Source organism: Protopterus annectens, chromosome 14.part0, assembly GCF_019279795.1.
Source record: "Protopterus annectens isolate FY-2018-M chromosome 14.part0, PAN1.0, whole genome shotgun sequence".
In the NCBI taxonomy this organism is placed as follows: Eukaryota; Metazoa; Chordata; order Ceratodontiformes; family Protopteridae; genus Protopterus; species Protopterus annectens.
This window is the reverse complement of record NC_056748.1, coordinates 437,088,824-437,115,125: the sequence shown is the minus strand read 5'-3', so window position 1 is coordinate 437,115,125 and position 26,302 is coordinate 437,088,824. Positions and strand designations below refer to the sequence as shown.

Below are 26,302 nucleotides of genomic sequence, written 5' to 3'. Positions count from 1 at the left end.
ACTGCCTTTCCCTCATCAATGGCCTTGGTGACTGTTTCGAAGAAGTCGACCAAGTTCAAAAGGCATGATCTGCCCTTGACGAAGCCAAACTGGGTCGGGTCCAATGTCTGCAAGTCCCCTATATCTTTGTTTATGAGCTCCATTATGATCCTCTCCATAGCTTTGCAGACTAGACTTGTTAAGCTTATGGGGCGGTAATTACCAGGGTCCGTAGAGGCACCGCCTTTGTGGAGTGGGACCACAGTTGCCGTACGCCACTCCTTGGGCACGTATCCTGTGGTAAGGCTGAGATTAAACAGCTGCCTTATGTGTGGGTTTAATTCCTCATTTAGCTCGTGTAGCACACAGCCGGGGACACCATCCGGTCCCATTGATGCTGTGCTTTTAGCTTTAGAGAGAGCAGCTTTCACCTGCGCATTTGAGATGTCTGGGAGGCTACACTCCACTGGGATAGTTATCTCTCCTTTAGGGGGGGAGACGGGGGTGAAGTTTGCACTGAACCTGTCTGCCAGTATGTTGGCAATGTCTGTGGGTTCAGTGATTTTTGTATCATTTTGGACAAATTCTGAGCATATCTGGGAGTTTCCACCCAGGTTCCTAACATAGCTGAAAAAGGCCTTATGATTGTCCATTGAATCCATGGCAATTGTTCTCTCAAAATTGGCCTTAGTTGATTTTATGAGTGCTCGTATTTTTTTTACTAATAATGATCAGGGGTGACTTCCCTTTTATGGATTTTGTTCTATCATGTAATAGCTTTCTCCTCTTATTGTAAAGTTTGTTAATGGCTGGGGTCCACCAGACTGGACGTTTGCCCTTTGTGGAAAGAGTCTTGGTTTTATTTGGGATTGCCTGATCCATTCAGTCCTGGAGGTGTTCATAGAAGGCATTTGTAAGGGCTTCCGCAGCTTGGGTTGTGGTTTCCACTGGCTCAGGGGCCTTGAAGGATACCACATCAGTCTTGAGTAGTGTGAAGTTTGCTTTAGAGAAGTTCTTCACTGTGGTCTTTTTTGTTTGGGGTGGGGGCGGGATGTGGATTTCCAGTGAGATTAGTTTATGATCAGATCTCACCAATGAGGGATATACTTCCGGTGTGGAGCATTTTGTCCCCATGTTTGTGATAATGAGATCTAGTATATTTTCTCCTCTCGTGGGAACAGTGACTAGCTGTTCCATGGCATTTGAATTTATGAACTCCAGGAACTTTTGGGCTAGAAAGTTAGGGCTTGAGTAATGTTCCCAGTCTATATTCGGGTAGTTGAAGTCACCTAATATGATGGTGTTTGGAGATACATTTATACCCTCCAGTGTCTTCAGGAAGGCTGTGTGGGGTTTCTGAGTTTGAGAGGGTGGCCTGTAGCATGCTACAATCTGTAGAGCAGTTTTGCCTATGGTTAGTTGCACCTGGATGGTTTCAAGCTGTGCGTTGCCACCAACCTGGAGGTGTGGGTATCCTTTATAAATATGGATACACCCCCTCCTTTTGTGGTGTGGTCCGGGTTTTGGGGCCGGAACACATGATATGAGGTAAAACCTAATAGTGCCGGGGTGCTCTCAGGAGCCTTGAACCAGGTTTCAGTTACAGCACAGACATCGATGTTCTCCATACTGAGAAGGGCCTCGAGTGCGTGCATTTTGAGATTTAGACTTCTGGCATTGAGCAGCATTACCCTCAGTTTCTTCCCATTTTTGTTTTCTAGGGTGGTAGGTTTAGAATTTGAGCCTTGCCTAAAAAAGGCACTATGGGGGTGGCAAGAGCCTTAGCCAATATCCAGAATCCCAGGGATGACAGGTGCAAGCCGTCCCTTGCAAAGCAGCATGGCTTGTCAAGCATGTCATCCCAGGCAGACAGACACTGGATTCCCTTTGAATGACACCAGACATTAAGCCAATTGTTAAAGCTGATCATCTTGTCTCTATATTGTGGCATCATTCTTGGGGAAGGAAGGATACTGCTCAGGGTCAGGGTCATACCTGCCTGGGCTACTTAATCAGAGAGCTCCTCTATGTCTCTTTTCATGTAGTCCAGGGAGGTACGTCTCAGGTCGTTCACACCGGCATGGACAATGACTGTGTCATATTTGTACTTGCCGTGGAGTGACCCGTGGAGTATCTGTCTTGTTTAGCTGGTGCAGGAGCTAAGGAATCTGGGTTTAGACTAGATTCGGTGTAAACATCATCCAAAATGTCTAAAACTGGAGGAATTGCAAGGGGTCTATACTGTGGGAGAAGAAGAAACTCACAGAGTCTTTTCTTAGAGTCAGAGTAATCTTGGCCTTCCCAGTGGAAGTGTTCCCTCATGGTGGGTAAAGTTTCCCCAAAAGAATAATCTTCAGTGGGGGGGAGACGGATGGAATGGACTCTTCAGCATCTGAGTCTTCATAAGGAGGGAAGGAATAATCCTGGTCCTCAGAGTTCGCTGAGGAAATGGATGCTTGGTCAGAGGAAGGATAATCTTCCTCCAGTCTAGGCCTTTTGTCAGGAGGGGGTTGTGAACCCCTGATAAGGGTAATTAAATCCTCAGCCATCTTAAGCATCTGTTTTTTAGGCACAGGGGCCTGTGGGGGGGGGGCTGTGGAGCCGGTTTCCTAACTTTTAAGGGGGCTTTAAGTTTAGCATAAGACTTAATAGAGATAGTTGTCGGTTTGAAGACACCTTCAGAAACCGAAGGCCTGTCCAAAATCTCCTGATCACCATCAGGGTTGGTGTCCGAGGGGTGAGATGGAACCAGCTCCTGAGGCCCAGCTGATTCGGCATGGGAGGCAGTCAAAATTTCTAAATCTGCGGTAGTCAGGGGCTGCGTAGGCGCCTCGCTGAAAAACGGAGAACCGGCGTCAGGCCTTGCTAAGGCCTCGGTATCTGGTCTTGGTTGCCTGTCCTTATCCTTGCGTTTTTTAATCATTGCTGATGTCGGTTGCTCCGACGACATGCTATAATTAAATTTTCTGCCAAAATAATGTCGAGCAAAATCTGCCCGATGCTTGATTGTACGTTTGTTGAACCTAGCACAAAACCGACAACCAGAGATGTCGTGGTCTGGGTCTAGGCAAGGAATACAATAAGAATGAAAATCCTTATGAGGTATTTGCTTCCCACAAGAAATGCAATTATTAACTTTGTCTGACATCGGTCTGAGGCAAGAAAAGTTTCCCCAATGGGGTACTTAGCTTTAGAGGAGACTTCGGGCTGAAATTCGATTCGAAAATCTCAGGAGCTAGCCGACCGGCACTTGCGAACTGCTTCTGCTTCGGGCACCGCGCAGCAAGAAAGACTGAAGAAAATGGCGTCAGCTTGCCTCTTTTATCCCCCTATCACACTGACGTCAGAGAAGAAGCGACGACAACCGACGCCGGGTCAAGACTTTGGGATTCGGCCGACTGCGGGACCGCCTGACGGCAGGATAACCCAAGTGTGATTACTGCAGCAGTATAACATGATGAACATCCTCAGAACTGCTGTCCAGCCATTGACAGACTCCTGTCTCTTGGGGCTTGCCAAGAACTATTGCCTTTGGGACAACATCCTGAGGTTGAAAGTTGCTCTGGGAATTGGGCTTCATCCCATCTGCTTCTCCTTGGGCTTTAGGCCGAGTGCCATACCTAAACCACATTTAGTTATTTATCATCTGCACCTTACAGAAAGTGCATTAAGGCAGCTAAAATTTGATATCGACAGCTATGAGTATTTTGTCCTCCCTTTCCACATCTTAAGATGTTGTTTAACCTGTACACCAAAAACGTACAGGCCTACGAAAGGGAATTCTTGAACTATTACAATAGTATCCTTGGGAAAAGACAGGTAGGTGAAGACATTTGTGCTGGTCCATAGTGATGCCACATCCAGTGACTCTGGTAGTCTCTGCAGTGGTGCTAAACAGAATTCTCATCATGAAGTCTATCACAACTTAGCTGGCTGAGGACTGGGACAGCAACAGAACTTCAATCTGCCCATCTGTCAAGCCTCAACAGTATGCTGCATTTCAGTACTGTTATCAAGAATAAAATTCAACATATGCATATTATAGGTCAATGATCACATAAATGTGGGCACACAATGATGTTCCCTAACCTGTCCATCACTCTTGACTTTCTATCTGGAGATGGACAGTCAGGCTGTGAGGAGACAGATCATTCATTAGGGCTGCTGCTATGACAAGGGTGTCAGACCTGGCAGATTCCAAACAGAAGGCCCACTCTCTAGGCAGCTGAGATATGTGGTCAGACTTTTATTTTTAGTGACTGGGGTCATTAGGACAGGGTTATCATGACGGTCATCTTTTAAGATGGCCACCAAACAGGACCTCTGAGTAGACTTGAAAGACTTCTAAAGCCTTCTCTCTTGGAAGGTTACTGAATCACTGGGACCTCTCTCCTCTGATGCATCAATTCCAACCGCCCCAAAGTTAAATGTCATATGGGGGGGGAGGAAGCACATTCTTCTACATACATATTGGTATGTGCGAGTTTCACTGTTCTATTTTTCTCTTGAGTAGGAGAAGAAAAATGGAGGAGGAGGAGAAGGAGGTGGCTCCATCTGTGGCAGACGTTTGTATGGCTGGCTCCAAATGGCTAATGGTTTTCTGCCATAATAAGATGCAACATACTAGAAAGCTGAAGAATCAGAAGTAGGCTCTTTTGGCACTGAAATTGGCAGCACATGAATAGCATATACAGCACTAAGGGAAAACAAAGCAAGGATACTACCTGCATTGATGGCAATAATAGAAAGTGCATCAACTCTCGAAGCTGAATACTCCTGGGTCAGGTAGGTCAGAATCAACATCAACATTGAAGAGAATGGTGTTGATATTAGCAAGAAGAACCAGAGAGCATCCGTTAGTCCGAAGAGCAACTTTAGTGCAGACAGGGATAAGCACTGACAGGACTGAAAAAAAGGAAATCCAAATGCTGTGAGAATGAAGTGTTCACTCCAACACTGAGATACGTACCATCAGGAACAGGGGCAGCATCTTTGTGATTGTCATCATTTGGAAAAACAGCAGTAATGTGAGGGAGGACCCAAGACCTAGGCTGTGAAAAGAGAAACATCAAGTCCCTGACTCAAACACAAGGAGCAGGACAAAGAGCAATAGAATACCTCAACTGAAAGCTTGTCCTCTACCACCCTGTCATAGTCAACAAAAGGGCAGGCAAGAGAGGAGATAGATCTGGACATAGCCACCATTAAGCTCTGAGAGACGAGAGAAACATCCTTGTCTGAATACGCCATTACTAGAGAGTCAGTTTGACAGCATCCAGGAGTGTCAAAATGCAACAAAACATTTTTGACAGGCTCTTCTACATTCTGAGTTAAAGGTACAGAGACTTGGCTACCAAAAGAAATGGACAAATACCTTCCTGTATGGGGTGGTAATGAATATCCAATACTGATGAAAGACTGTCTAGAAAATGTGGAAAATAAAGTACTTGAGGAATCACCAGAATCTTTGACAGATACGGCTTGCCAAGTCAAAAAATAACCATTTGTACGTTTTTAGAGAGTTTTGTGCCAAGAAAGCATGTTAAACAGGAATCTTACAAAATGCGTCTATGCCCTCAAAACAAAGAGTGTGTCTGTTGGCATAAAGAACGTTCCTCCTACAGGCACATATTGTGAATGAATATGCAATTTTAAGTGGCATGGAAGACACTAGGCCAAGAAGACAGATTGAAAAGTTACAAAATTCTAAGCAGAAACCTGAACTTACTCTTTTCTACTGTTTTTTTACAGCTTGTGTTATCTGACTATTTGAACTTGCATAATAATAGGCCCTGTTAGTTAACAGCCTGCATATCATTGCTGGAACCTGTGTCTAACCAAGCTCTTTTCAAACTATCTGGAAACATACAAAGCTAAGTATATTTTTTTGGTTCTTCAGAATTGTGTACTGTAAATTATTGCTGGACTAATATTTTATTCAGAGTAGTGCACTGTTATTTTTGATTCACTGTATAGTTTTTCAGATCTCTGCTGAAAGTGTTTTGTCTACGGTTAATCACCCGTCCTGTTGTCAACGGGACACTCACAGGTTGAGCCTTTTCATCACGTTGCCCACATTGTCAGGCAGTGGGACTTAAGTCCCATTTTTCAGTGTAGCTGAATTGCCGTGGAAAAGCCGAAAATACTTCCAGTTATTCCACGGCAATGCGGCTAAGTCACCAACCCGGACCTGCAGTTAGAGGCATTCCCTGTTTGGTCCGGGTGGTGTAGTTCTAGCAGCAACTGGCTGCAAGGATGAAAGGGGGCGTGAATTCATGTCGGAAGAGTCCTACAAAGGTCGCAGCTGTACAGCAGTTTTGTATTAGTGCTCTACAGCTGCTAATAATTTTGTTTCGGAATCGGAAAGGATTGAGATAAGCCAGCAAGGAAGCCAGCCAGCAAGGGAGCCTGCTAGCCAGCCAGCAAGGGAGCCTGCTAGCCAGCCAGCAAGGGAGCCCGCTAGCCAGCCCAGCCACTCAGCAGACAGAGAGTCAATCATCCAGCTAGCCATTCCAGTAGGAAGGAAGCCAGCTAGTCCAGCAAAGACTGTGAGAGTGGTAAGTACATAGTATTTTGTGGCTTTAGTTATTTAAAATGGGAATTTTGTGCTTTAAGTTTTTAATGTTTAGAGGTTAATGGGGGGTGTAATATGGAGTATTTTAATCTGTGCAGTGGTAATTTTGAGATTTCCAAGTAGCAGTTTTAAATGGGAATATTGTTAGTTATTTAAATTTAAGTTTTTAATGTTTAGAGGTGAATGGGGGTGCAGTACACAGTATTTAAATTTGGACAGTGGTTATTTTGTGATTTTCAAGTAGTTTTAAATTGGAATATTGTGCTTTAAGTTTTTAATGTTTAGAGGTAGATGGGGGTGCAGTACGCATTTTAAGTATTTAAATCTATGCAGTGGTTATTTTGAGATTTTCGAGTAGTAGATTTTAAAGATATAAAACCTGTGTATGTGTATGCATATGTAACTGTGATTGTTGTTGGGGATATGATTTGGAAGTGTTACTTTTTAAAGGCTGAACCGTGTATATAGAAGTTTTGTTTATTTCTGGTGGGGGCAGTCTTAAATATAAATGTAGTGTGACATATTTCTATTGTCGTAGCTTTTTCAAGGTACTTTCTGCAGATAGAAAATGTTCGAGCATAGTTTGACCTTTTGTGTGTGGAAATGTGTGCGATTAATGCTGTTTTCAGGAAGTTAGGATGTAATGTTTGGGTAATTTTTCCTGTTCTTGCAAGTCAATGTGCATGTGGTACAGGTCTACCTTTTGAGGGGGAATGTTCATAGTTAACGTAGTGCATTTATTATTCTAGTGGGTACATGTTGCCAACTTGCTGAAACTGTTTCAAGATTGTTTTCATTTACAGTTGTAAACGTGTGCATTTTACTTTTTATGCTGCCTTTAATAAGGTTAAAACGTCCTGTTTGCTTGTAATGTGCGAATATGGGGGTGCTGATTTTGCTTTGGCCTGTTTATTGCATCGCTGTGCTGGATGTTTTGAGGTAAAAGGGGCCCATGGAGCCTGTCTTACATTGTAGTTTAGCTACTCTTGCAAGAATTACTTTTAAAAGTTAAACGTTTACAGACTTTTTCCATTTTTTTTTTTGTGGATGCATGCTCAGAAGTAAGTCAATGCAGTGCATTTGAGATTGTGCTAAACCATGTCATTGTTACTGGATAGTTTGCTTTTATAAATAGCAAGTTTGTATTTTTTGTTTTTACTGATGTCTTTAGAACCATGAGCCTTCCATGGCGATGCGATTCTTTCCAGGTAGAGTGTTCTTCCCTCCTGAAATTTATACCCACCCTGTGGGCTACACTGTAGCAGCAGTAGGTTTCCCTCCCTTGTACATTCTATTTTTTACTGGGTCATTCAACCGAAGAACCAAACCGTAAACCACTGCCCCACCTCCATCGCCATGGAAGGTTCATGGTTCGAAAGGGTCACCTCCACACTGGTTCTAGTACTGGAACTAGAGCCCGCTCCCAACAAGGAGACAGACCCAAAAAAGGAATCCTCTACTGAAAAAGTCCTTTTGAGGACTACTTCCTGAGACTCCCAAGAAGCGCGATTCTTTCCAGGTAGAGTGTTCTTCCCTTCTTTTTAGTGATGTCTTCAATAAATTTACAATGTACTGCTTTCATTATAACCCAACAGTGCTGCTGTTGGGCATGTTCATTAGTAGATCATTGTGCTGTGTAAATTAGTGCTATACATTTATTTCTTTTAACTGCTGTGGTCAAAAGCTAAATCAGGTCTATGGTATCGCTGTGCATTCTTATTTTAGTGTTTTTTGGTACAGTGAAAATGTGTAACTATTTGCTGGAGGGGTGGGGTGGGGGTTATGTTCAGCGTTAAAAATAATGCATTTCGTTTTCTACGAGTTGTGTTAATGTCAAAGTTTTCAATGGCCAAAATGCCCCCTACATTACCTCATTTTACTATTACTTTTTTCAAATGGCTTGTAATGTTAATTCTTTTCTGCGCCATTCGCCAGTTCTTTCGTATGCCAATGTTTTTCAAGCCAGTTCTTTCATATGCCAATGTTTTTCAAGCCAGTTCTTTCATATGCCAATGTTTTTCAAGTCGGTTCTTTTGCATTTCAATGTTTTTCAAGCCAGTTCTTTTGTATGCCAATGTTTTTAGCCAGTTCATTCATGCACCAATATGTTACTGCACCCTACTAACACAGTTTTGCTAAATATGTTGCATATCAGGTAAGTAAGAATGAAGAGAGCAGCAGCTTCTTCGCAGTCAACCAGCAGCAAGAGAATGTGCAAGTGGCAGGATGTTTGGAAAACGGAATTCGACTGGATCGAGAGATGCAGTGATGTCAAAGCATTCTGCAGGTACTGCAAGAGAGAATTTCTAGTGACCCACGGTGGAAGAAATGTCACATGACATGAGGCAACTGAACAACATAAGACTGCTATTCTTCAAGCTAAATCCAGTCACCTGATGATAAAGTGGGCAATGAACACAAACATTGAGGGACCAGAACTTAGGATCATTGCAGCAGAAGCCTCTGAGGTGTTCCATGCTGTTAAGCACAATATTTCCTATAACAGCTTGGACTGTGCCGTAAAGTTGGCTAGCCAGTTGTACGGTGACTCAGACATTGCAAAGAAACTATCTTGTGGAAGAACCAAAGCTGAAGCCATAGTCGAAAATGTTTCGGGACCACACTCATTGGAATGCCTCCTGCATGACCTGCAAAAACCAGGCACTTAATTTGCAATTTCATCAGATGCTTCCAACAAGGGGAACATAAAATTATTTCCACTTGTGAGGTATTTTTCTAAAGGAAAACGGGTGGTGAATGGCCTTTTGGACTTCTATGAAGACCGAGATGATTCTGCACAGGCCATATCGCAGCAAATTACAAACATTATGGAATAGCACTCCTTGCTCTGGAACAGCATTTCAGCATATGGGGCTGATAATGCCAGCGTGAATTATGGGAAGAAATCTGGTGTGTATACCAGAGAAAAGTGCCCATCACTCCAGAAGGCTGTGTTGCCCACATCATTCACAATGCAGCCAAAAAAGCTGCAGCACAACTTCTATATGATGTGGAAGTATTTGTAATGAAACTTTTCAGCCATTTCTCAGGTTCTGCCACAAGGGCCAGAGACTTGAAAGACTTCTTTGAGTTTTGTGGCATGGAATTTTGAGAGTCCGTTAAGACATGTGCCAACAAGGTGGCTGTCACTACTGTCTGCCCATGAAAGAGTAGTGAAAAGTCTCCCAGTGTTCCAGTCTTATTTCCTCTCCCAGGGAGAAGAGGAGACCCGCCGGCAGATATGGCAGTACTTTTCAGCTAATGAGCATGGGGAGAATGAATTGCCGATGCTGCCCCAGTACTATTTGCACTTTCTCTGTGCTGTTCTTGCTGATTTTAATGAACATATAAGTACATTGGAAAAAGCAGGACTTACTGCCATGGAAACGTTTTGTGCAATGGTCTCTTGGAGACAGCAGGCAAGAGCTGAAGGTGCTTTCTTTGGAGGGAAACTTAGGGCACCTATGAGCACATTACACAGCACTTCTGCTACCAAACTGAAAAGACACTTCATTGTGTTCTTGGAGACCGCAGTGAAGTACTTGGACCAGTGGTTTGATTATACTGAAAACAACTACTTGTTTACACTGTCTAAATTATGTCTAACTGAGCCCTTTGCTTTCATTGACATACTCAATGTGACCACTGCCCTGAGTCTGCAGGATGTAGACAAAGACAATCTTTTTAGGGACTACTTGGCAATTAGGCCCTTTCTCGAACAGTTATACAGGACAAGCTTGACCCCCAGGAGAAAAGTGGCTGAAGCTTTTCAGAGAAGGGCCTGAGTTGACTGCACTAAATCCGGTAATTGCCAGGGTATTATCTATACCGACATCAAATGCATTTGCAGAAAGAGTTTTTTTCTTTGGTGAAAGGTAAATGGACAGATGTGCGAAACTGATGTAGTGTTGACTTGTTAAAAGCTGAACTAATGATACCAGATGAAATGTAGTGACTTGCATTCAAATATTGTTTCAAACCGGGCCCTTCAAGCCATAAAATCTAACTCAAAATACACTTTAAAAAAATAGATTCAATGTACTAGTGTGCAGTATGTAGTACTAGGGTGCAGTATGTAGTTTTGTGGTGTTCTTGGCTTTAGCTTTAATTTGCTTGTGTGCAATAGGTAGTTTTGTGTTTTTCTTTGCTTTAGCTTTAATTTACAAAAACAGTCTTAAATTTTACACTTGGCTTGTGTGTGGTATGTAGATTTTTTAGTTCTTTCAGAATACTCATGGTTGGTTTATGAATTTTCTTACTTTTCTAAATAAACAAGTGTCTGTTTAATGAGTAGTGTGTTTTTTTTATTCCTTTAAAGTTTGCTTACTTTTACAACTGAGAAATGTGTTTTTGCAGTAATGCTTCACTTCATTTAAATGGTTTGAGTTTTCAGTATGCTGTAATCTTAGGCTAACTGGTGCCCACTAACTGGTGCCCATGGCCCCTCCTCCCACCACACTATCACTATCTGGTGCCCCCATCTTACACCAAATAAATACTAAAAAAGCACCCTACCAGAGTAAGCGCCTAGGGGGGTCGCTTAGTAGCCTATGCCTAAGGCCGGCTATGGCTGTAATGTCACAATGTTGTACCCATAACTGTAATACTGCATCTCTAACACCTCTGGTGACGTTGTGGTGGGTGTGTGGCCAGTGTCATACTGGTCACACCCCCTGTCCTACTGGCCACACCCCCATGTCCCACTTTGGCCTTGTTAAAAGGTGGCAACCCTAGTTTTGTCCCACCCACCCTCCCTATTTTTGGTTTGTTTGTTAAATTGGTGGCTTATGCAGTTGCCCGCCCCACTGTAGATTTCATCTGGGACACTCCTCCGGCTCCATCTCTTTACCACATTCTACCTAATACACTCCTTCTGCACTTGTTTTTAGTCATTTTTAATTTAAATGAATTTTTTTAAACTGTGTCTAATATTGCTATATACTCAAGTGTGCTAGCTTGCACTGCATTTGGTTTTTACTGCTGTTTTAGCTACTTTTCTGAGAAAAAAAAAAAAAAACTAAGCCTCTTTCCTATCTTTCCTGTAACTAGTGCAGTCCAGATACATATTTGCTGTATCCAGGACTATATGTAAGCATCTGAGCCCCTCCCAAGCCTTTCTGTGTTGGAGGGAAGCCTTCTAGCTTGTCAGTGGGAGTGGTACGCACTAGGTAACCTGTCTACCACATTAGGAGTGGTTCTGGCCTAGAAATTTAGTTATTGGCCGTCTGGGCATTTTTTTCCATCTCTCTCAACTTTCTGATTTGAAAGCCCGCATTTGCACTTGTTTCTTTCCTGTAACTAGTTTAGTGCAGCTACAGATTCTTAGTTTTATCACTTGAATTTGCTTATTCGTGCTCGGCACTTGTTCAGAGCTTGTTGTAAGCACTAAATAAGCTACTAATTAGCACGCAACCTTCCTCATTACCCAGAGGAAAACAGTTTTTGCGCTGACCTCACTTGCTTAGAGAAAAACAGCTCTTGTACTCACTTTCCTCACTTATCTAGAGGAAAATATTTTTTATTCAGGCATGTCCAAGGGTCAGCTCCCAGTGTTCTCTCCTGTCTAGCTGATGAATCTAGGCATCTTGGGACAATGTAGAAATTGCCTCATGTACACAGACAACCATCTCCTCCTACCACCCAACACTACAACCTGTGACAGATGCACTTACCTAGCCAAACTGGAGATAAAGCTCTCTCCAACCAATACTGAACTTGACATTCAAGAGGAGAAGGTAAACACTTGCACCACACCACACTTATTACATAGTCTCACTAAATCTACACCAACAAAATCCACACAGAAACACAAAACCATTCGCGGAGGCTCTCAATAATAATCTGCCCAAGCAACAGAGACCTCCAAAGCAGAACGCAAGCAATTTCCACCCCCCAACACAACCCAAACGACACATAGTCCACAGACTCAGTGTGCCACTCAACCACAGCCAATAAGGCAAATCAACGTATCCAAAACACTAGTCATAGGTGACTCTATAGTCAGGCACACTGATGTCCCACTCACCAGGCTAAACAAGGAGAAGGTTACTGTCAGCTGCCTATCGGGTGCCAGGATCCACCACATAACCCACGCACTCAGGTCACTCCACAACAAGTACAAATATGACTCTGTCATTGTCCATGTTGGTGTGAACGACCTGAGAGGTACCTCCCTGGACTACATGAAGAGAGACATGGAAGAGCTCTATGATCTTGCAGCCCAGGCAGGTATGACCCTAGCTCTGAGTAGCATTCTGCCATTGCCCAGAATGATACAGCAGCACAAGGACAAAATGATTGACTTCAACAAATGGCTAAGCTTCTGGTGTCTTTCTAAGAGGATCCAGTACCTGTCTGCTTGGGATGACATGGTCGACAGACCACGATGCTTTGCCAGAGATGGCCTGCACCTGTCGCCCTTGGGATTCCGGATACTGGCTAAGGCTCTTGCCGCCCCTATAGTGCCTTTTTTAGGCAAGGTTCAAATGACAAATTCACCACTGTAACAGGAACAGGCAAGCAAAAACTGAGGGTAATGCTACTCAATACTAGAAGTCTAAATCTCAAAATGCACTCACTCGAGGCACTCCTTAAAATGGAGAACATCGATATCTGTGCAGTGACTGAGACCTGGTTCAAGGCTCCAGAGAGCACCCCTGCACTACCAGGCTATATAACTCTTACTACAATTTTCAGCCATGTAACCTGGACTGGAACACCAAAGGCGGAGGTGTGTCCATATTCATTAAGGATATCCACACCTCCAGGCTAGCTGCTCAGTATAATGCATCCGAGGTTATCCAAGTGAACTAACTCTGGACAAAACTGCAATCCAAATTGTAGCTTGCTACAGATCCCCCACCATGCCCCAGGATTCCCAACTCCTCTTTACTTGATGCACTGGAAAATATTAGGGTTCAACCAAACACCCTAATAATGGGCGATTTCAACTACCCCACCATTAACTGGGAAAACTAATCATGTACAAACTCCTTCACACTAAGCTTTCTGGAATTCATAAACTCCAATGCTCTGGATCAACTTATCCACACCCCAACCAGGGGCAACGATATCCTAGACCTAGTCATGACCAACATGAGCGACAGGTATTCCACACCTTAAGTCAACTCCTCGTTGGTCCGATCAGACCATAAGCTAATCACCCTTGATAGCCACATCCCGCCCCCACCCCCCATTAAGGAAACCACAGTAAAAAATTTCTCCAAAGCCAATTTCATGCTTCTTAAGACAGAAGTGGTGAACGTCATGACACCCATGCAGATGGACAATACAGTTACGACTGCTGAATCCTACACAGATGCACTTACACACGTGCATGGATCGTGCTATCCCAAACAGAACCAAGACGTTATCCTCCAAAAAAAGGAAGCCAATCTGGTGGCCCCCTGCCATAAACAAACTGTACAACAGAAGGAAGAAATTGTTGCAAAAGAGTAAAATCCCATGAGTGGAGGAGCTCTCCGGTCAGCCTCAGTAAGAAGCTGAGATCCCTTATAAGATCCTCCAAAGCTAGCTACGAAAACAAAAATCGCCACTGATTCTAAGGACAACCACAAAGCATTCTATAGCTATGTCAAGAATCTCAATGGCAACACCCAGATCTGCTCTGAGTTCCAGCACAACAGCACAAAAATTACAGAACCAACTGATATTGCCAACATCCTGGAAGATGGGTTCAGTGCTAACTTTAACCCTCCTTCACCCCCTAAAGGGCCCATATCGATATAGGAAGAATGCAGAGTCCCTGTAATCAAAATTACGCAGGTAAAAGATGCACTCTCTAAAGCCAAAAGCACAGCATCCATGGGACTGGACAACATCCCAGGTTGCATTTTACATGAACTTCAGAACGAACTGGCTCCCCACCTAAGCACCATGTTCAATCATAGCCATACATCAGGCTTTGTGCCCACTGAATGGCGTACAGCAACAGTTATCCCACTTCACAAAGGGGAAGCCACCACTGATCCCAGGAACTATCACCCTATTAGCCTGACGAGCCTGGTCTGCAAGGCCATGGAACATATCATCATGGAACTCAAACAAAGACATTGGTAACCTCCAAACTCTGGATCCCACCCAGTTCGGGTTTGTGAAAGGCAGATCATGCCTCCTGAACCTGATCGACTTCTTTGAGGCAGTCACCAAAGCCGTAGATGAGGGTAAGGTAGTTCACACAGCCTATCTTGACCTTGCCAAGGTTTTCAACACCATCCCCCATTCTGGAATTACAGATAAACTCACTAAACTAGGTATAAATCCCTATGTCACAAGATGGGTTGACAACTGTCTCTCTGACAGAACCCACACTGTAAAAGTTGCACACTCCAAATCTGACCTCAAACCAGTGACAAGTGGAGTACCACAAGGTTCAGTCCTGGGACCTCTCCTGTTTGGTATCTACTTCTTTGAAGTACAGGCTAACACAGAAGGCCTCTGGCTAACGAAGTTCGCAGATGACTGCAAACTAGGAGCCATAGTAGAGTCCCCAAATGATGTGGAAATCCTACAGAAGGGCCTCGCTGAGACAGATGCTTGGTGTCAGAGCCATGGCCTCAAGCTCAATGCCAAAAAGTGCATGGTCATCCCCTTTGGTAAAAACTCTATACCCATGAACTACTACATACACAGCAGTCTACTTAACACTGAAAGTGTGATAACAGACCTTGGGACCCAGGTGGACAGTAGTCTGTCCTTTGATAGTCACATCGCCACAGTAGTCAGGAAGTCCTTCTATGTGGCACACCATCATAAAAAGGTTCTCATCCAGGAAAAAAAGGTCATTGTTCCCCTCTACTCGACACTCATTAGACCCATTATAGAGTACAACACCCCCCCTTTTGGAATGTAACTCACAAGACATCTGCAGCAGCTGGAAAGGCCACAGAAGTACCTTACAAAGAGGATTACTGGCCTCAAACAAATGCCCTACACTGACCGTCTCAAAAAAACTCCAGCTTTACTCCATAGCATATTGCCTACTCCGAAGTGATCTCTGCCTAACATATAAAGCCATGTCAAACTCTGAACTGTTGGACATGCTACACCTAAAGAAATCCCAATCCCTCCAAGCTACATGCTCTAGGGACCTAAACATTGTCACCACAATAAACAGAACATGCTGGAGGGATAGATTCCTGTCCCAGAGACTTCCCATACTCTGGAACAGGCTACCCATTTATGTCAAGCAAAGTTCTTCATTAGCACTCAAGAAAAATCTTGATGAGTGGATGGGAAATAGGAAATACACCCCGGGGATCACTTCTGTCTTTCTGCTCGACAGTGGCACTGGAAAATAACTTTCTTGGGTGGCGTAAGCCAGGGAATCTTGCTGGCTAGGCTTACGTAGGCCCTTGGGCTGATAGCCTCGCACCTACCTATGAAACTAAGGAAAGGAGAGAAAGAATGTACTACCTAATCACGAAATTGATTTTTGTCACTCACTATTGAGCAAATATTCAACTCGGAACTATGGTCTGCAGTCTGTGACTGCTTATACTCAGCATTAAGCAGGACAATGAAGGCCTGGAGAAACTTGGCAACATGGTGCACTGTGGGATAGGAAGCAGGTGCTTAGCAGCCTGCCTGAGGTCATACTTACCTGCTGAGCAGTTCTAATGCCAGTAGAATTAGTCCTGCTGCTACTACAGATGATGGGCCTTTTATTTATTTATTTATATTTTACATCTGTTGACCGGGATAGTCCGACTGGATGCATATCCATTTTCAGAGGAGGCCCGGGGAGAAAAGCTCCAAAGGTAAGCAGATACAGCATTACATAATACCAGCATTACATATTACAAACAGACTATTTACAGTGATTTACATTTTCTTATCAGATCTACAAACGCCATCATTAATACACCATAAGTACAAACTATACTGAACAAAATATAAAGATTCACTCCCATTTCAGTCAAAATAGAACAGCAATGCATGCCTCCACAAAAATGTGGATGGCATCCTACCTCACATGGCGCAACATTACTAACTGGCCCAGAAATTGTAGTTTATTGGCCGTTTGGGCAGTTTTTCCATCCCTTTCGACTTTCTGGTTTAAAAGCCCACATTTGCACAGGGTTGTGCTTGTTTAAGCTCCATGCAGCTGTGCCGAGCTGAGGTAAACTATTACTGGTGCCAGAAACTCTGCTCTTCAGTTTTTTCCCCCTAGATCTTGCTAGTTCTTTCTCTCTCGCACTTCAAATAGCCTAATCGATTTGCACTTAAACAGGTTTTTGTAGCAATTATTATAGCACACCCAAGTGCCAGCAGCACTAGTCATTCTTCACAGAAATAGCTCCAGCACTTAGTAGTTATGACCATCCCTCCTGGCATGATTAAAGGGCAGTTCCCTGTGCTTTCTCCTATTAACCTGGTGCACTTGGACATTCTGAGGTAGTGTAGCAATCGCCTCATGTACACAGACAACCCTCTCCTCTTACCTCCCAACACTTGTGAGAGATGCAATTATATCACCAAATTGGAAGCTATGCACTCTCCAGCCAAGACCAGACTAGCTGGTCAATAGGAGAAGGTCAACACCTGCACCAGACTACATGGAACACACACCCCTCCAGATCACCCACCACCACAGCTCTCACATAAAAACACAAACCACACACCCACCTTCACGAAGGCTCTCAACAGAAATCTACCCAAACAGTAGAGACCTTCCAGACAGAAAGACAGTCGACCACCACAACGCAGCACAAACCACAGGACACAGCTCACCTCCACAGTGTGCCCCTCAACCTAAGCCCCCTAAGGCTAAACACCTTGCTCAATACACTAATCACAAGTGATTCAATAGTGTGGCACACAGATGGCCCACTCACTAGGTTGAATAACGAGAAGGTAACAGTCAGCTGTCCATCAGGTGCCAGAATCGGACACAACACATGCACTCAGGTCACTCCACAACAAGTACAAGTATGACTTTGTCATTGTCCATATGGGTGTGAATGACCTAAATCGCACATCCCTGGACTACATGAAGAGAGACATAGCGGAGCTTCTCAGTTTATGTGGCCCAGGCAGGTATGACACTAACCCTGAGCAGCATCCTATCATCACCCAGAAAGATACCACAGTACCATCAAAAAATGACTGACTTCAACAATTGGCTAAATTTCTGGTGTCATTCTAAGAGGCTCCAGTATCTGTCTGCTTGGGATGACATAATTGACAGACCTCGATGCTTTGCCAGAAATAGCCTGCATCTGTCACACCTGGGTTTCTGGGTATTGGCTAAGGCTCTTGCCACCCCTATAGTGCCATTTTAGGTGGTGTTCCAAAGACCTAATTACCAACATAACCGCTATAAATAAATGCAATCTGAGGGTTATGCTGCTCAATGCTAGAAGTCTAAATCTCAAGATGCACTCGCTCGAAGCACTCCTCAAAATGGAGAACATCGACATTTGTGCTGTAAGGAAGACCTAGTTTAAAGCGGCAGAAAGCCCCCCTGCACTACCAGGCTATAACTCATCCCACATCTTTCGGCCCCAAAACATGGATTGAAGCTCCAAAGGTGGTGGTGTCTCCATATTCATAAAGGATAAGCACACCTCCAGACTAGCAGCCCAGCATAACACATCTGAGATACTTCAGGTAAAACTAACACTGGTAAACCAGCATAACACATCTGAGATACTTCAGGTAAAACTAACACTGGTAAGACAGCGATCCAGGTCATAGCCTGCTACAGGTCCCCAACCACGTTACTAAGCACCCTGGAATCCATCAAGGTCCAACCCAACACTCTCTTACTAAGAGACTTCAACTACTCCTCCTTCAACTGGGAAAACTACTCAAGCATAAATACACTGGCCCAACACATTCTGGAATTAATCAATTCCAATGCCCTGGACCAGCTCATTCTGATCCCAGTAGAGGAAGCAACATCCTTGACTGGATTATTACTAACATGGGCGACAGTTGCTCTACACCAATAGTCAATCCCTCCCTGGTCAAATCACCATGGAAATCCACATCTCATGCACACCCCCCACAAAGGTAACCACCTTGAAAAACTTCTCCAAAGCTGAGTTTTTACTCCTATAAACAGAAGTGGTTAACTTCACGGCACTCATGCCAATGGAAAATAGCTTCATGACTGCTGAATCATACACCAATGCACTGTATGAACATGTACATAAATACATGGAACTTGCCATGCCCAACAGAACCAAGTCGCTCTCCTAAGAGGAAAAAAAAAAAACGGAAGCCAATCTGGTGAGCCCTTGCCATTAATAAACTCTACAACAGAAGGAAGAAACTGTTGCAGAAAAAGGTGAACCTCCAAGAGTGGAAAAACTCCCTTATTACCCTCAACAAACAGTAGAGATCCCTCATCAAATCCTGTAAAGCCAGCTATGAAGGTAGAATTGCGGCAGACACTAAAAATAATCACAAAGCCTTCTATAGCTCTAGCAAGAACTTCCACAGCAATACCCAGATTTGCTCTGAGTTACTGCACAATAGTAACTCCTATACTGAGCCAACAGATATTGCCAACATACTGGCAGACAGATTCAGTGCCAAATTTACCCCTCTTTCTCCCCTACAGGACCAATCACAATACTGGAAGAATGACAGGCACCCAGCATTAGTGCAGCACAGGTTAAAGCTGCATTGTCCAAGGCCAAAAATACAGCTTCCATGGGACCTGATAATATCACTGGATGTGCTCTACTTGAACTACAAAGCAAAATGGCACCAGATCTGTGTGCCCTATTCAGTAACAGCCTCGCCTCATGCTTTGTACCTACCGAATGGCGCACTGCTATAATCATCCCTCTCCATAAAGGGGGAGCAACTACGAACCCTGGGAATTATCGCCCCATTAGCCTGACGAGTCTGATGTGTAAAGCTATGGAGCGCATCATCATCATGGCCCTGATTAACAAAGATATAGGAAATCTCCGAACTCTAGACCCCACGCAATTTGGCCTTGTGAAAAGGAGATCATGCCTGCTCAACCTGGTTGACTTCTTTGAGTCAGTCACCAGGGCTGTGAATGAAGGTAAGGCAGTGCACACAGCCTACCTCAATCTGGCCAAGGTCTTTGATACCATTCCTCACTCAGGAATTATTGATAAACTCACCAAACTAGGCATCAATGGAGTCCCACAAGGATCAGTCTGGGGTCCTCTCCTGTTTGGCATCTACTTCTCAGAAGTCCAGGCCAACAAAAAGGGACTCTGGCTGACCAAGTTTGCAGACTACTGCAAGCTGGAAGCCATTATTAACTCCCCAAGTGATGCAGACATCATACAGAAAGGGCTCACCGAGACCAATGACTGGTGTTGAAACCATGGCCTTAAGCTTAACTCCAAAAAATGCGTCATCATCCCCTTTGGTAAAAACTCAGTTTCCACTAAATTACCACATCGATAGGAGCCCATTAAACACTGATGGTGTTATAAAAGAGATCTGGGGACGCAGGTTGACAGCAACCTCTCCTTCGACCACATAGCCACTGTGGTCAAAAAGCCCTTCTATGTGGCACATCTCATTACCAAGGGTTTTGCATCAAGGAAGAACGAGGTCATAGTCCTGTCTCTACTCTTCCTTTAGACTAATCATCAATTATAATGCCCCATTTGGCATGTACCTCTCTAGACAACTGCAATAGGAGAGGCCAGAGAAGTACCTCTGGAAGAGGATCCTAGGCATTAAACACACATCCTACACGGACAGACTCAAAAGACTCCAGCTATTCTCTGTCTCATATTGCTTACTAAGAGGTGATCTCTGCTTGACTTGCAAAGCCATGTCTGACCCAGCTCTGTTAGAAATGCTACATCTACAGAAATCCCAATCCCTTCTGCACCACATGCTCCAGAGACCTCAACCTCATTACCACAATCAAAAGAACATGCTGGAGGGACAGGTTCCTCACACAGAGACTACCCATGCTCTGGAATAAACTTCCCATACATGTCAACCAGAGCACCTTGCTGTCCCTCTTCAAGAGAAATCTTGATGGGTGGATGGATAATAGAAAGTTCACCCCGGGGATCACTCCACTGGCTGTTCTTGATAGAGGGACTGGGAACTAACATCGGGCGGAACAATGCCAGGGCACTTCAAATTGTCTAGGCTTATAAAGGCTCCAGGGCCATTAGCCCAGTACACACCTATGAACCTATGAACTAGTACTTTAATATATAAACTGCCTATACTTTGACACAGTCTACGAGATCAGAGCTTCATCATAAAGTGGCTACATTTATCATCCAACCTTTTACACAGCATTCCTCATCATTCGTTACAAAGTGAAGTCATATCAACTTATGTTAAACTCTATGAAATGTCAGATTTCTTGACTACATCACAGCTTCCTGTTGGTAAATTCATAAGTAGCTGCAAAATCGGTTTACTCAGTAGCGCAAGGGGGCAAAAATAAAACTGACTTTACTCAGTTGGAATAAATATTTTGTCAGACTATAAGAAAGAGTGGTCTTCAATGTTTAGGAGGACAGTTTTAAAAATCCTCTTTTGGTGCAGACAGCTCAAGAGAGAAAGTGAAAAGAACTGCACATAATGTTGCTCTTTGCTGTAATATATGAAATGACTCTGCTTTTTCTATTTTACTAGCTTTAATTCTATTTTAACTCACTCACACCCAACAGTGCTCAGTTAGTGAGTTAGTCAGTTAGTTAGTGTCAGCTTTGTTTGCAGACAGGCTGGACAGCAACTGTGTGGCGCTCCAGGTCACACTTACATGCTGCAAAATGGTACACGTGAAAGGCATAAAGGAGAAAATATCCTTGCAAGTTAAGGTTTTGCACCATTTACAGGCATTGCTGTATTCTGGGCTGTGGTGTAGTTCCTGTGTTGTCCATTACCTTACTTGGATAGAAGGAAGTTTCTTTCCTCACCAGTGGGAGTGGGGAGCGTTGAGCAGCCTACATGTCCCTGTAGGAAGTGACCTCAGCACAAGAAGCTGTAGTAATTGGTTGTTTTGGACCATTTCTAGCTCTTTTGTAGTTCACTGTTTAAAATCCGGCTCTGGGCGTTTTTTTCTGACTATACTGCTCAGACAAGCTCCTCGTGGTCCTGCAGACTGGTCCTAGCAGCAGGGAACTCAGAAAAGCGACTACTTTCTGGATTTAAGTATCTTTGCTTTTTTTCACTTGGAATATCTTCTGTAGCTTACCCTGAACTAGCTTGAACTGTTTTTTAACTGTTTGCTGCATTATTTTAATATCTGCGCTTAAAGTTACATTTTAGTCGAATTTGATCGAAAGTTTGTTTGTTTGTTTAATTTAACTGTGGAGGCTGCCCACTAAAGTGTGCTAGCCTGTGTAACTGATTTATCACTGTTTCTGCATTTTCTGTGTGTTTCTATCAAAAAAACAAAAAAATATTCCTTGTTTTCCCACCTCTCCTCGACTAGTTTAGACAGGTTTACAGGCATTGCTGTATTCTGGGCTGTGGTGTAGTTCCTGTGTTGTCCATTACCTTACTTGGATAGAAGGAAGTTTCTTTGCTCACCAGTGGGAGTGGGGAGCCTTGAGCAGCCTAACTGTCCCTGTAGGAAGTGACCTCAGCACAAGAAGCTGTAGTAATTGGTTGTTTTGGACCATTTCTAGCTCTTTTGTAGTTCACTGTTTAAAATCCGCATTTGCACGGCTGTGCACGGTTGTGCGCATAGCGCAGCGCCGGTTAAATAAGGTTAAACTTCTTCTGGCTCCGCCAGGTCTGCTCTTCAAATTTTCCCTTAAGGAAGCTCTACTCTTAGTATAAACAGACTACTCACTATATTATAAGCCTAGCACTTGTTCTCAATACTTCTCTACTAAGTAAGCACTCTCGTACTAAGTAAAGCACTAAATCTACTTACCACCCCTGTGAATATCCACTTCCCTTAAAGGTACAGCACTCCCTTATACTGTTCTAGCATGTGGAGTGGTAGATTACTGGCGTCCTCTCCAGTTCAGCTGGTCAATCTGGGTATCTTGAGACAATGCTACAATTGTCTCATGTACACAGACAACCCTCTCCTCCTCCCAACAAACACAAATACATGTGAGAGATGCAACTATATAGCCAAACTGGAGGCTGAACTCTCTCAACTCAGGGCTGGCATGACCAGACAGGAGGAGATGGTAACCACACACACAACAATCCCAGTCCCACATAGACCTACCACAACCGCAAACCAAACACAAAGACATACTTGGAGGCTCTAATAAAAAACTTACCAAAACAACAGAGGCTCCCAAAGCAGACATCCAAAAATCCACCACCTCAAAACGAAACACATGCAACACATACTTCAATAAATCAGTGTGTCGACCAATCACAGCCCTTAAGGCCAAACACCTTGCCTGATACACTAGTAATAGGTGACTCTATAGTCAGACACACTGATGTCCCGCTGACCAGGCTGAACAAGGAGAGGGTGACTGTGAGCTGTCTATCGGGAGCTAGGATCCGCCGCATAACACACTCACTCAAGTCACTCCAAAGCAAGTACAAATATGACTCCGTCATTGTCCATGCTGGTGTGAATGACCTGAGACGTACCTCCCTGGACTACATGAAAAGAGACAGAGGAGCTCTCCGATTATGTAGCCCAGGCTGGTATGACCCTGAGCAGCATCTTGCCCTCACCAAGAATTATACCACAATACAAAGACAAGATGATCAGCTTTAACAATTGGCTCAAGTACTGGTGTCATTCTAAGGGGATCCAATATCTGTCTGCCTGGGATGACATGTTGGACAAGCCATGCTGCTTCGCAAGGGATGGCTTACACCTGTCACCACTGGGCTTCCGGATATTGGCTAGGGCTCTTGCCACCCCCATAGTGCCTTTTTTAGGCAAGGCTCAAAAGACAAACCCACCTCCTTAGAAAACAAAAATGGAAAAAACTAAGGGTAATGCTGCTCAACGCCAGAAGTCTAAATCTCAAGATGCAGGCACTTGATGCACTCCTCAGCATGGAGAACATCGATGTCTGTGCAGTAATTGAAACCTGGTTCAAGGCTCCTGAGAGCACCCCAGCGCTACCAGGCTATACCTCGTATCATGCTTTTCGGCCCCAAAACCCGGGCCGAACCACAAAGGAGGGAGTGCCCATATTCATCAAGGACACTCACACCTCCAGGTTAGTAGCAACACATGAAGCATCAGAGACCATACAGGTGCAACTAACCATAGGCAAAACTGCTATACAACTGGTAGCATGTTACAGACCACCCTCCCAATCTCAAGAACCCCACTCAGCCTTCCTGAAGACATTGGAGGATATGAATGTATCACAAAATACCATCATACTGGGAGACTTCAACTACCCAAACATAGATTGGGTACATTATTCTAGCCCTAATACCCTAGCCCAAAGGTTCCTGGAATTCATAAATTCAAATGCACTGGAACAACTAGTCACCTCTCCCACTAGGGGAGATAATATACTAGACCTGATCATCACAAACATGGGGACAAAATGCTCCACACCGGAAGTATACCCCTCACTAGTGAAATCTGACCACAAACTAATCACCCTGGATATTCATATCCCACCTTCACCCCCAGCACAAAAGACCACAGTGAAAAACTTCTCAAAAGCAGACTTCACTCTTCTTAAGACTGAGATGGTATCCTTTACGCCCACTGTGCCAGTGGATACCACATCCCACAATGCCGAATCCTTCACAAATGCTTTCTATGGACATCTCCAAGAATGCATGGATCATGCAATCCCAAATAAATCCAAGTCCCTCTCCACCAAAGGTAAGCATCCTGTCTGGTGGACCTCAGCCATAAACAAATTGTATAACAAAGAAGGAAGCTACTGCACGTCAGAGCAAAATCCCATGAAGGGAAGACATCTCTGATCAACATTAGCAGAAAACTACGTTCTCTCATAAAAACATCCAAGGCCAACTTTGAGAGAAAAATCGCTAAGGACACTAAAGATAACCACAAAGCCTTCTTCAGCTATGTTAGAAACCTGGGCGGAAACCCTCAGATATGCTCAGAGTTGGTTCACAACAACAAAAAATACACTGAACCCACAGATATTGCCAACATTCTGGCTGACAATTTCTCCCCTCCCTCACCACCAAAAGAAGAAATACTTATCCCAGCTGAATGTAATCTCCCTGTCATCTCAGATGTCCAAGTGAGAACCACCCTAAACAAAGCAAAAAACACAGCATCAATGGGACCTGATGGTATCCCGGGTTGCGTGTTACGTGAACCCCAAGAGGAGCTAAACCCACACATAAAAATGCTATTTAACCTTAGCCTTACTTCGGGATATGCACCTGAACACTGGCGTACAGCAACAGTGGTCCCACTCCACAAGGGGGGTGCCTCTACAGACCCTGGAAACTACCGCCCCATAAGCTTAACCAGCCTGGTCTGCAAAGCTATGGAAAGAATCATTATGGAACTCATAAACAGAGACATACGGGGCCTACAGACACTTGACCCCACCCAGTTCGGCTTTGTAAAGGGTAGATCCTGCCTTTTAAACCTGGTTGACTTTTTCGAAACAGTCACTAGAGCCATTGATGAGGGCAAAGCAGTCCATACAGCATACCTGGACTTGGCTAAGGCCTTCGACACAATACCCCACTCAGGCATCATAGATAAGCTCAACAGCTTAAAAGTAAACCCTTATGTCACTAGATGGGTTGCAAACTGGCTAAAGGACAGAACCCATAAAGTTAAAATCGCTGGAGCAATGTCAGACTCAAAGCCAGTCACAAGTGGTGTCCCACAGGGATCTGTCCTGTTACCCCTCTTGTTCGGCATTTATTTCTCAGATGTTAAAGCAAACATGGGAGGGCTGTGGCTGACAAAGTTCGCAGATGACTGCAAACTAGGCGCCATAGTCGATACACCAGCAGACACGCACATCCTACAAAAAGGCCTCACAAAAACGGACAACTGGTGCCGGAGTCACAGCCTTAAACTAAACGCCAAAAATGTATAGTCATCCCCTTTGGGAAAAACAAAGTACCCACAAATTATCACATAGACAGCAACCCACTGAGTACGGAGACAGCAACCCACTGAGTACGGAAAAAGTAATCAGAGACCTAGGGACCCAAGTCGACAGAGACCTCTCATTTGATACCCACGTTGCCAAAGTGATTAGAAAAACATTCTACCTTGCAACCTCATCATGAAGGGATTCACATCCAGATCCAAGGATGTCATTGTACCCCTATATTCCTCCCTCATCAGACCCATGATTGAGTACAATGCCCCATTTGGTATGTACCTCACCCGGCATTTGCAACAGTGGAGAGACCACAAAAGTACCTCACCAAGAGGATCAAGGGTCTCCAATATATGCCTTATTCTGCCAGACTAAAGAAACTTCAGCTCTATTCAGTAGCACACCGCCTGCTCAGAGGTGATCTCTGCCTGACGTACAAGGCCATGTCCAATCAGGATCTGATGGACATGCTCCACCTCAAAAAATCCAAATCCATCAGGACCACGAGAGCTAAAGACTTAAACCTCGGCACAAGTATGAATAGGACATGCTGGAGGGATAGATTCATAACCCAGAGGCTTCCCATGCTTTGGAACAAGATCCCAGTTCGTATTAGGCACAGCCCCTCACTGACTCTCTTCAAGAGAAATCTTGATGAGTGGATGGGAGATCGTAAGTTTACCCCAGGGGTCACATCTGTGTCACTGCTAGACAGGGGCACAGTAAACTAATTCTATTATAGAAGGGGACCTTCACTGTGTCA

General features: G+C 44.1%; 1 protein-coding gene across 2 annotated transcripts in view; it reads right to left on the bottom strand.

The window, feature by feature from the left end:
- JAKMIP1 (janus kinase and microtubule interacting protein 1) overlaps nt 1-26,302 on the bottom strand; it is a 2,220,219-nt gene that overhangs the window by 1,735,352 nt on the left and 458,565 nt on the right. The gene's annotated exons all lie outside the window — the stretch shown is intronic.